Source organism: Portunus trituberculatus, chromosome 50, assembly GCF_017591435.1.
Source record: "Portunus trituberculatus isolate SZX2019 chromosome 50, ASM1759143v1, whole genome shotgun sequence".
Classification (NCBI taxonomy): Eukaryota; Metazoa; Arthropoda; class Malacostraca; order Decapoda; family Portunidae; genus Portunus; species Portunus trituberculatus.
The window spans coordinates 28,348,598-28,361,411 of record NC_059304.1 but is presented as its reverse complement, the minus strand read 5'-3'; the positions used below and the strand labels follow the sequence as shown (position 1 = coordinate 28,361,411).

Here is a 12,814-nt window from a genome sequence, read left to right as displayed (position 1 = left end):
TCTCTCCTTGTCCCTAAGCTAGTAGGAAAAGCTTATAGGGTATACAACGGCCTTAGTGATGAGGTAGAGTATGAAGAGATCAAAGGTAACATTCTAGACGCCTACTCTATCACTTCTGACGGATACAGACAACAGTTCCGAAAGTATGTGAAACCAGACTCTCACACCTATGTTGAATTTGCTAGTGAGAAACTAAGACAATTTAAGAAATGGTTAGCCGCACCTAACATTACCACCTTTTCGGAGTTGCTCAATCTAATGGTCCTGGAAGAATGGAAGAACAAGTTACCCTTTAATATTCTGAGGCATGTGGAAGAACAGGGAGAGAGTGATCTTATGTGTGCCGCTAAAGTGGCTGATGCCTTTGCTTTGTTGATGGGATCCCTGGGTAGTAGAGGTCGTGGTTCACTATCTAATGTTAGGTCCTCCTTTGGGGAAGGTTTTGGGGATGCGGGTGGTAAGCTGACCGGATTCTCGCCAAATGCTTATAATTCCCCCTGGTAAGAAACCAGGACACACGATCCATAAATGGTGACACCCAAATTGCAAGGCCTCTCAACGTCAACCTTCTTTTGTGGCCCCTAAACCTAACACATTTGAGAACAAGAAACCAGTGGCCTTAGCTAAGCCTGACAACTCTCGTCTAGAACTTTATGACTCGTACACGTATGAAGGTAAAGTGTCCCTGACTGATGGTAAAGACAAGGCAATAAATGTCAAGGTTCTGCGGGATACAGGTGCTGCCCAATCCATCTTAAGGGAAGATGTCATCCCTAATATCAAACAGGCTTTCACTGGGGAGAAGGTGATCCTTACAGGTCTCGAATCACAGCTCTCTTATCCCTTGGCTAAAATTAGCTTACAGTGCGCTTTCATTTCAGGTGAGGTTGAGGTAGCCATTAAACCTGGTGAACTGCCAGTACCGGGGGTACATTTTATACTGGGTAACGATCTTGCGGGTAACTTGGCTGTTCCTAACTTAATTGTTCTTGATTCCCCCTTAACAGAAAGTCCCACTAAGACCCTGGACGAAACATCCCCTCACTTCTTCCCAGTGTGTGCAGTCACCAGGTGCCGTCCTTATAAAACTCCACAAAGATGCCGTCTTAGTTAGGAAAAGTACTTAACCTACGAGACTTAAGCGCTAAGAATCTTTCCTAGCAGGATGCTTTGTTAAGTAACCGTCTTTAGGCGCTTACATCGCTAACCGCTAACATGAGCAGACGTTATGTAATGTTTTTTGCGGAATTTCGCAAGAAACGGGTGAAAATACGTAAAAGTTATATTCTAGATAAAAAACATATTTATCTAGTTAGTTTTCAACAATCACCTCTTCATTTTAACCTTGATAATTGAAGGTATAAATTTACCACCCCAGTTGTCATCTTGTCATAACAACAATCATTTGGCGCCAACTTCGACTGCACACCATGGCTACTCAAGAGACTCAAGACAAGAAAAGGAACAGGAAGACGAACTGGACGCCTTCATCTGGCCCACCTATACAAAATTCTCGCAAAAATACTCCGGAGCGACTTCTCCACAGCTGGCTGCTCTAAGGAAGCTAGAAATGCTGCTTGAGGAGCAATAGTAGGTGTCTGCCGTGTCAGACATTCTCCGCACTGAGGAGTGCCAGAAACATTGGCATATTATAAAATCTGAGGCAAGACGGAACACCCGCAAGCAGAGAGAAGCCATGACTGCCACAGGTAAGAGTTATTAATTTGGGAGCTAATTTTTGTTATATTTGTGTGTGAGTTGCAGCAAGATTTTAATATTTTTGAGCTTGATAGAAATTTCAGTTTTACCCTAACAAAAGATATGATTTATCTTATTATTCCTTTTAAGCACTGAATAGGTAAGGCAATTTCCCTTAAAGAAAAGTATTTATTTATGGTTATTTATTTTTTGCAAGAAAGGTTACTAGTATTGGAGTAAATACTAAGTTTCAGCAGGTCTACTGTTAGGGTCACTTGAGATTTAGATCATGGAACCTAACCACTTTAAGGAATAAATTTCAGTAAAGTGTTCCTGTTTTAAGTTTGGAAGCAACAACATTGAAAGTTTTGTACTAGTGATTAATATATTAAAGTGCCAGCCATTTCCTGCATTTTTTTTTTTTTTTTGTGAAGTGGATGCATTTATTGTACACACTAATTATGATGCAGTGTCTACCTCTGATAAATAATGTTACTCCAACCACACATCTGAGTTACGTATGTTATGTGAAAACACGTTCTTTATAAATTATTTGTATTTGCAATTCATAAGCAATAAGATTATATTATTCTTTCCAGATGGTGGACCTCCTGCCAACCCTCCTCTCTCCCAGCACAATGAGTTAATCTTAGAGATTTTGGACCCTAAGAATGTCTCTATTCATGGGTGTACCAATAAGGCAAGCATCATTGAATGCACCTTCCTTAACAAAGGATAAGCCACTTGTAGATATAGCAATATTAGGCCATAATGTTGTCTCAAATGTCTGCAATCCAAAATACTCGTTCCCATTTAGTTTACGTTATACACAATGGTAAATTTGTTATCTAGTGTTGAGAAAATTTCATTTTTTTTTCTTTAACCAAACAGCTAAAACAGTAATAAGAAAAGAAAAAAAAACTAATAAAGTTAACTTAATTCCTATATCCCTTCTTCCCCCTCATAAATATGGTGTTGTAGTGGGTGAATGTGTTAAAGATAACAAGTCTTAGGGATTTACAGTTTCTTAGACATGGGCTTCCTTCAAACAGAATAGGATTTAAGTCAAACACATTGTACCCTTAGCTAGATTTACTGGTTTCTGTTACTTTTGTCCTTAGCAATAAAACCAAAAACATTATCAGCTTAGTTTCTGAAGTTAGAACTAATAATGCCAGCAGTGTGCAGGCAGCAGATGATGCTGGGGAAGTGGCAGAGGCAGCCCAACAGAGAGAAGTGGTGACCGAGGCAGTAGGTGTTGAGGAGGAGGCACCTGCCACACCACTTGCAGCACCAACAGGGGCCAGACTTGCCTGGTATATCACTGGTGTTTGTGGATGAGGAGGAGATCATCCACCTGCAGAAGAAAAGGAAGCTTGAGCTTGCACTCCTTGAAGAATCTATAATGGCTCAGGAAAGGAAGCAAGAAGCAGAACAGGCTAAGTACATGTACTACACACAAAAACTAGAGTACCTGAAACAAACAAATAAAAAATAGTAATAAAGATATAAATAATGTACTATTTGTTTTTGTTTGTAACCACTCAACCAAATATTAGTGTTAACACAAAATTAACTGCAGTTTCTATATGCTCAACCTACAATCTACTTACTTCAGGTATGGGAGAGAGAGAGAGAGAGAGAGAGAGAGAGAGAAAAAAAAACTTACATGAGAATAACACCAATCTCAGCAGTCATGACACTGGTGTCTCATCACTCATCAATGCTGTAAAAGAAAGACATTGATTTACTGCTTGATGTTGTATCACATTATATATATATATATATATATATATATATATATATATATATATATATATATATATATATATATATATATATATATATACACACACACATATAAAACTACAGAACAATTGATAATGTAGTCAATGCCACACTCATAAAAATCAGTGAAAAATTATTAAGAAAGAATCATTTAAGTTAGTTGTGAAAGTGTGTTAATTATTTTTAGATGTTGCTGAGATACACATTCATCATAACCCATTTAAATATTGTAAGGCTGAACAGTGATACTGTGGTAACTGTGAAGAACTCTATCTTTTCAATAGTGGGTGACTGGCAGAGAGTGAGGCAAGGAAGATGAAATCACCAACATAACAGTGCACACACAACAAAACAAGACATATAAATATAAATAACAAAGTGACAGAGGAAAAACTGAAGAATGCTACTATAATCAGCATTATGGGTTGTGTTACTTACTTGAAGTGAAGCACAACAAATTCATCCCTGTAAAGGATTACTTCATGGCGACTTTGAACTTTCTGTGCTAGAGTCTCTCTCGTTGCCTCCATCCTCGGCTGCAGCAAGATGTTCTTCTTCCTCAGGAAGAATGATGTTTCTTGCTTTGCAGATGCTGTGCAGCAGTGCACAAACCTCTACAATTTAGCAGACCTTGGATGGAGGACCAACTCGGATCTCACTGTGTAGCATGTGAAAATGTCGCTTCAGCTGCACGATGCCTCTCAACAACGCTGCGGGTTTTCTTGCGGGCCCTGAAATTAATATAGATTTCAATCTTACAATGCAGTACTTGAAATTGGTATGATACATTAATTTAATTTCTGCAAACATTTAAATTATGTCATGTATAAGGTTAAGTTAAGATTCATTGTATGATAATGATTTGTGACATGATAGCTTAAATATTATGAAACATAAAAAAAAATCTCTAGTATAACATTGGTTAGGTTAATATATTCACATGAAAACTTAGAATAAAAAAGAAGAAACTCTTAAATATTTGGAAATTTTCATGAAATTTACTTGTTGTATTGGTGATTCAACCAACACACTACATAATTATAGCCCTCTGCAGGTTCTACATTTTACTTTATGGAGCATTTCTAGCCCCATTTTACCTTATCAGATATTAATGATACGTATACTTTTGGGGGGATCCAGAGGGGGCAAAGCTCCCCAGGTAGGAGGTTACACAATGTTAAATTACTTTACCTTATCAGTTGTTCTAGTTAAGTTTCAAAATGTTAAGTTACTCCTTAATGGGGGATGATGTCAACCCAATGAAGAGGTTACAAAATGTTAGGTTAGGTTACTTCATCTTATGGAGAAATCCAGTAAGGTTTGGGGGAGGGTTAAGATTGTGTGAAACTGCAATAATATTTCAAAAATACCTAATTCATTAATTTAGCACTTTATATTAGTTTATATGAAAAAGTGTAACTATGGGAGGTAAATAATTAGTTTTGTGTAATGGATAATTAATTAGATAACTTTTTATCTAAATTTTACTACTCAGTAGCTTACCTGTTATAAGAAGACTGTGCTCCAGGCTGTGGTCTGAGGTATGGAGTCAGTAACCACTTCTTGCTGGGATAGTCACTATCTCCCTGTAAGTGACACCCAGCTGGGACGATGCCGTTGTCAAATATCGTGCAGAGTCCATTTTGAACAAGTATTCTTGCATCGTGAACCGATCCCGGCCACTTTGCAACCACATCAATAATGGGGTATCAAGCATCAAACACAAACTGCACGCTGATGCTGTAGTATCTCTTCCTGTTGACAAACTCTACCTTATACTCTCTAGGAGCCACAATCATTACGTGCGTTCCATCAATGCCACTGATCACTTCAGGGAAGCCAGCAATCTGCAGAAATTCCACTGAGTTTCCAGTTGGGTGACTAAAAATCTTATGAATTAAGAGAGGATAGCATTGTATCACTGATGATTCTGCTGATGGTCTGTTGTGAGGGCCCCAAGTCATCAGTGCTGCACTGCTGCATCTTTCCTATAGCGAGGTACCGCAGTGAAGATAACTTGCATCTCGGGGAGAGAGGCCTTGTTCCTTGCAGTTGGTCTCTTCAGCCTTTCCCGCACCAAATTTGTCACGAAAATGATACCAGCAGGATCCTGCCAATACCTCTTCACCAGCTCACGGTCATCTAGCTTATTCAGGACGTCCTTCCTCTCACGAAACGACCGTCTCTGTCGCAGGTGGTGGCGGTGCGGTCCCCCTCGAGCGGCCATGTTTACTTTTAGGATGAAATCTTAGAGCGCGTCTTACTGCTAAAACACCTCGGGAGGTGTTTTAGCAGTAAGACGCATCTTTAGGGCTTAGGATGCCGTCTTAAGGATTTAAAACTCGAATTCCGCCATTTTTGTGATTTAGGACGACTTCTTACCGTTAGGACGTCATCTTAGTGTTTATATATACGGGCCCTGGTCTCAGTCCAAGTCCCCTGCCCATTCACCACCTCCTCCACCAATGACTGCCTCTACTGACAACTTGTACAATAACATAATTTCAAAGGAGAATTTGATTAATGCTCAGGAACAGGATCTCACTTTGGCTAAGATCAGACATGTTGCCAGTGAGACAAAGGATATGTCTAAATTGCCTTGTTTTTATTATCAGGAAGGAGTCCTGATGCGTGCCTACAGACCTCCTGAACTGAAACAACTAGACACCTGGTCAGAAATACATCAAGTTGTCATTCCTTTGTCTGTAAGACCAGCCATTATAGAACTAGCTCATGATGGATAGTCAGGTCATCTAGGCATCTAAAAAACCTACAAGAAAGCTCAACAATTTTTTTGGCCAGGAATGAAGAGGGTGTGTCACACTATGTATAAACAAGTCATATATGTCAATTTGTGGGTAAGCCTAACGAACGCCTTGTGCTAGCTCCTCTGACGCCTATTCCAGTTCAGACGGAGCCCTTCGAAAAGATCGTTCTGGACTGCGTAAGGCCCTTACCCAAAACCAAACGAGGGAATCAGTATTTGCTAACCCTCATGGATCCCACTACCAGGTACCCTGAAGCATTCCCTCTTAAGAACATCACAGCAAAAACAATTGTAAAACATCTAATACATTTTTTCACCTCGGTAGGAATTCCAAAACAAATTCAGTCTGACAAGGGTAGCAATTTCACTAGCAATTTTTTCCAACAGATAGTGAATGAGCTAAACATCGACCATGTAACCTCGGCTGACCATCCCCAATCCCAAGGCTGTCTGGAGCGGTTTCACCAAACATTAAAATCCATGAAGAAGTATTGCTTGGAGCATCAAGGAGACTGGGATGAAAGTATCTCTTTCCTTCTCTTCGCTTTAAGAGAATCTCCTCAAGATTCTTTAGGTTACTCCCCTTTTGAATTACTCTATGGTAGACAAATGAGGGGGCCTCTCAAAATATTAAAGGATCAATGGTTTACTCAAAATACTCCTTCAAGCCCCAGTGTGTCTGACTACATCAGTAACCTTAAGAATAAAATCAGTGAAGTCAGATCTTTTGCTAAATCAAATTTCCTCAAATCTTAAACTAAAATGCAACAAAATTCTCTTCTCAAATCTGTCATGAGAAGTTTCAAACCAGGAGACAAGATTTTACTTTTCTCCCACTCCAGGCAATGCTCTTCACAGTAAGTTCATGGGACCTTATGTTGTGGCTCAAAAACTAAGTCCATTAAACTATGTGGTCCACACTGCTGACCGTCGTAAGGATTCCCAACTAGTACATATTTACCTAATGAAACCTTATCACTCCAGAGAACCAGAGGACGACTTGTCTCGCACTGTACCTGTATGTCTGGTAGGGAAGGAGTCTGGTCCTGTGCACCCCGAGAAAGAGTCTGACATCGAATTCCTCTTCTCATCACCTAAAGGACGCCCCTCAAACAGCCAAATCATGTCCAACATTGATGAGGTTTTTCTTTCCTTAACACCTTCACAACAGTCTGATCTTAAAAAGTTATTGCTAGACTTTTCAGAAATCACAGGTGACCTTCCAGGACTTTGTACTACTATCCAACATGATATAACATTAATATCTAATGACATCAAGCCTATAAGACAACCAGCCTATCGCATTTCACCCATTAAAAGAGACTTGATGAAAAAAGAGGTAGACTATCTGCTCTGTCATCACCTTGCAGAACCTAGTATATCCCCTGGGCTTCTCCCTGCCTGTTAACATCTAAGCCAGATGGTAGTAGTCGATTTTGCACCGACTACAGGAAATTAAATAAAGTGACGGTGCCAGACTCCTACCCATTGCCCTTGATAGAGGACCTTATAGATAACATAGGAGTAGCCAAATTTGTAACCACCATAGATTTACTTAAAGGTTACTACCAGATTCCCTCTCGGACGAGGCCCGAATAATATCCGCCTTCATCACCCCTTCGGACTATACCAATACACAGTGATGCCCTTTGGCTTGTCTAATGCTACCGCCACCTTCCAGAGGGCTATAAATTACATCATCCAGGACTTGGAGGGAACATCTGCCTATCTGGACGACCTGGTGGTGACTTCGGACGACTGGGTGACACATCTGACCCGTCTCCGGAGGCTGATGGGTCGGTTGCAGGAAGCCGGTCTTACAATCAACCTGGCCAAGTCCACCTTCAGGAAGTCTACGGTGGTCTACCTGGGACATGTGGTGGGGAACGGCAAGGATCGCCCCAAGAGAGCCAACGTGGAGGCCATCCTTGGCTTCCTGTCCCTACCACCAGGAAAGCTCTCATGAGGTTCTTGGGGATGGCTGGTTTCTACAGACGATTCTGTAGGAACTTCTCCACCCTGGCCGCCCCCTGACGGACCTTATCAGCACTTCCGTCCCCTTCCACTGGACCCCGACCTGTGACCAAGCCTTCCAACATCTCAAGGCGTTCCTCTCCTCGGAGCCAGTGGTCTGGACGCCAGATCACTCCTGCCCCTTCCATCTACAAGTGGACGCGAGTGGAGTTGGAGTGGGTGCTGTCCTCCTACAAGCGGACCCCACAAGCGGCATCCTCCATCCCATCGCCTATCACTCCGCCAAGCTGAAGAAACACCAACTCAACTACTCCACCATCGAGAAGGAGGCTCTGGCACTCGTCCTGGCGCTCCAACGTTTTGAGTGCTACCTTCATCCTGGTTCTCAAACTACGAAGGTCTTCACCGATCACAACCCTCTGGCCTTCCTTCACGCAATGAAGAACCGAAACCAACGCATTCTTAGGTGGGCCTTGTTAACTCAGCCCTTCAACTTGGAAGTCCACCATATCAAGGGGGTGGACAACATCATCACCTCCTTCATGTGCCCATTATGGAGATCTTAGGGAGGAGGAAATGTTACGGCCTGCCTGTAACATACTCCACTACCATCACCTCCTCCACTCCCTACCTCGTTCGCCACCTCTCTACCTCCCCTTCCACGTCACCGTCTCATGAAGCCCCGCTACTGTCCCGAAGTTGGATTCACGTGGCTCCATTCGACTCAAGCGGAAGTGTTAAGCAAGCTCCCTGCTTTCTGGAAGTCAGTCGAGGTCAAGGCCTCAACCATTGAACACACCGCCTCTTGGACTACCGTGTGATCCACCTCACCCAGCACTTCACCACTGCGACATCTTATAAGTATCACTTCCCCTCGTCCCGTTTTTTCCACATTGCCTCCATATAGGATTAGTATTATTGTTAGGTATTAAGTTGGGTTCTTTATTGTTGTATTTATTTCTGTGTTATATGTATATGTGTATGTCATTTTCATGTGTTTCATGTTATATCTCTATATGTATGTCAGTTTCATTGTTATTGGGTTATTAAATAGCTTCTTAAGTGCCCCCCTTTGCATTTCCTCACCAGTTGAACCTGCAGTGTTTTTTTTTTTATTGTTATTGTTCACCGGCTCCCCGATGCCAATCTTACCCATTTAACCGGTGAACGTAACATTGCAAATGACATCATTATATCTTAACAGGAGAACGAAGGGAATTTCAGAGAGTAGCAGATCAGTTCTACAGAGTATGAATGCATGAAACAGAAAACAAGAGTAAGCATTGGGAAAAACTAGTGTGATGATTTTTTAAAGAAAATATGTAAGAAGGGTATGACCAATATATTGTTTATAGTGAGTATGCCGACTGTAGGCTTATGTAAGGTGGTTATAAAAGGAAGCAGCTGGTTGACTGGATATGGTAAATATCATGAGGTAAAGAGAGAGATGTATGAGAGATGTGAAAAATAGACATGTCATGGGAGGAGGTAGTCGAGACTTACCAAAACAATAATTTACTTCCAGTGACGTCTAATATCACTAGTTCAGGGGTCTCTGTGAACTTTCCATTAAATGCTAGTTCTGATCTTTTTGAACCACCTTCTCCCTTTGTGTCTCATAACTCAAGGGGGTAATCATAGCCAACCCTTTAAAGACAACTCTATTTCGCACAAACTACATGCACTTACCACACACATACCCTTCACTTAAAACTAAAAAAAATGGCAACTCCAAATCCAGCCTTGGAGTCCCTTCTGGAGAGGGGACCAGAAATGTCCCCAGGTCGGACTTCAATTTTGGTGGTGACCCAAAATGTTTTGACACCTCCCTCAACTTTTTCTTCATTAACTTCTGTAACATTCTCAGTCTTAGATCTAATTTTCAATCTGTAGAACGCCACCTCTCCTGTACTAAACCTCATCTTCTTTTCCTCACTGAAACATAACTGCCTGAGGCAACTGACAGTAGCCCCTTCTCTGTTCCCTCCTATTTTCACTATCCTCATTTTCATTCCAAAGCTGGGTGCTGCGTCTATGTGCGCAATGACCTGACTTGTTCTCATGCTCACACTCTTGAATCTTCAAGTTTTCCACCATCTGGCTTCAACTCAATAGTCACTCTCTAACTACATTAATCTGTGCTGTCTTTCTTTCTCCTAGCTTCTCTGATTAAAGTAAATTCTTTGAATATTCAACTTCCAAAGTGGAGCACATTCTGTCCCTCCATCCTTCCATGTAGATCTGCATCCATGGAAATTTCAATGTTCACCACCAGCTTTGGCTTTCCTCCCCTTTCACTGACCATCCTGGTGAACTAGCCTTCAACTTTCCTATCCTCCATGACCTAGAGCAACTAGTGCAACACCCTACTCGTATTCCTGACCGTCTTGGAGATATGCCCAACATTCTTTACTTTTTCCTTACCTCTAATCCTTCTGCTTATGCTGTTACCTTGTCTTCTTTGTTGGGCTCCTCTGATCACAATCTCATCTCTGTATCTTGTCATATTTCTCCAATCCCTCCTTAGGATCCCCCAAAATCAGAGGTGCTTGTGGTATTTTGCCTCTGCCAGTTGGAGGGACCTGAGGAGGTATTATGCTGTTTTTCTCTGGAATGATTACGGTTTCTGTGTCAAAGACTTCTGTGTGCTGAACGCATAACAGAGGTAATGGTGTCTGGCATGGCGACATACATTCCTTATTCTTTTTCCTTACCTAAACCTTCTAAATCTTGGTTTAACATAGCCTGTTCTTGTGCTATACATGATCGAGAGGTTGCCCACCAAAGGTACTTGAGCCCTTCATCTGTTGTGACTTGAAAATCAGTAGAAATGAAATACGTAAGAAAGAAGATAAAATAGGATGAAGAGATGAAGAAGGAAGTAAGGAGAAGAATAAATGAAGGAAGAAGATGAGAGACACGAAAGCAGGTACCAAGATTTTAAGATACTGTTACTAATCTGATAGATAAGAGATCCTGTGACCACCGAGAAGAACAGCAAGAGTTGGTGAGTCATTACAAGACAAACAGAGCCAGAGACGAACAGTAGATTACAAGAAGCTTCTAGAACCTTTTTCCCATATCTGATGATATGGTGATATCACAGGTCACCAGAAGCAAATGATATGGACAAAGCTGATAGCAACAAGCTATGGGGAAGGCCTTGTTCCTGATATAAGATGATATAATTTTTTAAATAAACATTGTAGAACCGGAAGTTGTTGGGGGGGACGAGAAGTCAAGTAATGCGTGTATATTACGAGGTGTAAGAGACAGAGAGAAGAGAGAGACGCTGAGAGTCGAGAGGGCGAGAGACGACAGCGAAACAGAGTTGGCAGACCAAAGAAGGGTCAAAATGGGCGCACCACCTATCTCAAGACCAGTAAGTGTAGCCAGACAGTTATATTGCAGTCAGAGAAAATGTTGGTGTCATATTTGGATAAAGGGAAAATGGTTATGTGTAGGTTGTGTAGGATGCTGTTTTTATTGGAAGGTTAATTGTAGGGTGTGTAGGATGTATCTTTAAATTGCGTGATTTGAGTTGAGTAACATGAATACAGTGAAGAAATCTGGAACATTTGAAAAAGTCTGAATGAAAAGAGTTGTTATTATTATTGAGGTTATTTGTGTGTGTGTGTAATGAATTTGAGTTTAAGATATAGGCCCGTACTTATAAAATGTTCCTAGGAACGATGCAAAATTGTGCTCAGCTAGAAAAAAATCCTAGGCACGACTTACAAAAGTGACCCAGGACAATCTTAGTCAGTCCTAGGTAAGATTTTCGCCTAGGTGAAGATCGTTGCTACTTTGGAAAAAGATGCTATACTTAGTGTAGTCACGACAAAAAAAAAAAAAAAAAAAAAAATGCATAGATAGCTTGAAATAAAGGAATAATATTTATCTTTTCATAGTGGAATACTATGTTTTAATTTTTTTTTTTCATTGTTTGTTTTACCTCTTAAAAGCAATGGATACATATTTAATGGATGTGCTGATGTCAACAAAATGGAATGTAAACAAACCAGGCAGGCCAGCAGGCACTGCCAGTCAGCAATGAGTAAATCAGCGTTCAGAGAAGGGATAACGCTGCACCAGATAAGATAATTTTGAGGCATTTATATTGTTTGTAATAGTGAGAGAAGCAATCTGATTATCTACAGCCTGAAATTTAGCAAAGATAGGCAATCATGCACTATTTGGTTTAGCAGTAAGCCAGAGCCTATTATAATCAGTTGTTTAAAAATAAGCTTATTTTTTCTCTAGTTCCACCCAACCAATGGAATTTAATGTAACTTTACGAATTCCCTATAATGTATAAATTACTCACCTAACCAAACCTAAGCCTGCACAACTTAATCTTCTTTTTTGCTCATACAAACACTCTTTATGGCATTCAATATTTTATCATTACCTATATATATATATATATATATATATATATATATATATCTATATCTATATATATATATATATATATATATATATATATATATATATATATGAGAGATTCAGGGAAACACCAGAGTTGTTGTTGTTGTTGTTATTTTCGGGCTTCGACGATCTCACAGATCCTATGAGCTCTGGTGG

The 12,814-nt window shown here is 40.6% G+C and overlaps 2 long non-coding RNA genes across 2 annotated transcripts; one reads left to right on the top strand and one right to left on the bottom strand.

Moving 5' to 3' along the window:
• The first annotated feature begins 1,590 nt into the window (after positions 1–1,590).
• On the top strand, positions 1,591–3,330 carry LOC123500127. Its single transcript, XR_006673181.1, has 2 exons — positions 1,591–1,709; positions 2,298–3,330. It is a non-coding gene; the product is annotated as an uncharacterized LOC123500127 (long non-coding RNA).
• LOC123500128 lies at positions 2,776–3,995 on the bottom strand. Its single transcript, XR_006673182.1, has 3 exons — positions 3,925–3,995; positions 3,368–3,424; positions 2,776–3,055 (listed from the first exon to the last, which is right to left on the bottom strand). It is a non-coding gene; the product is annotated as an uncharacterized LOC123500128 (long non-coding RNA).
• Positions 3,996–12,814: the final 8,819 nt, after the last annotated feature.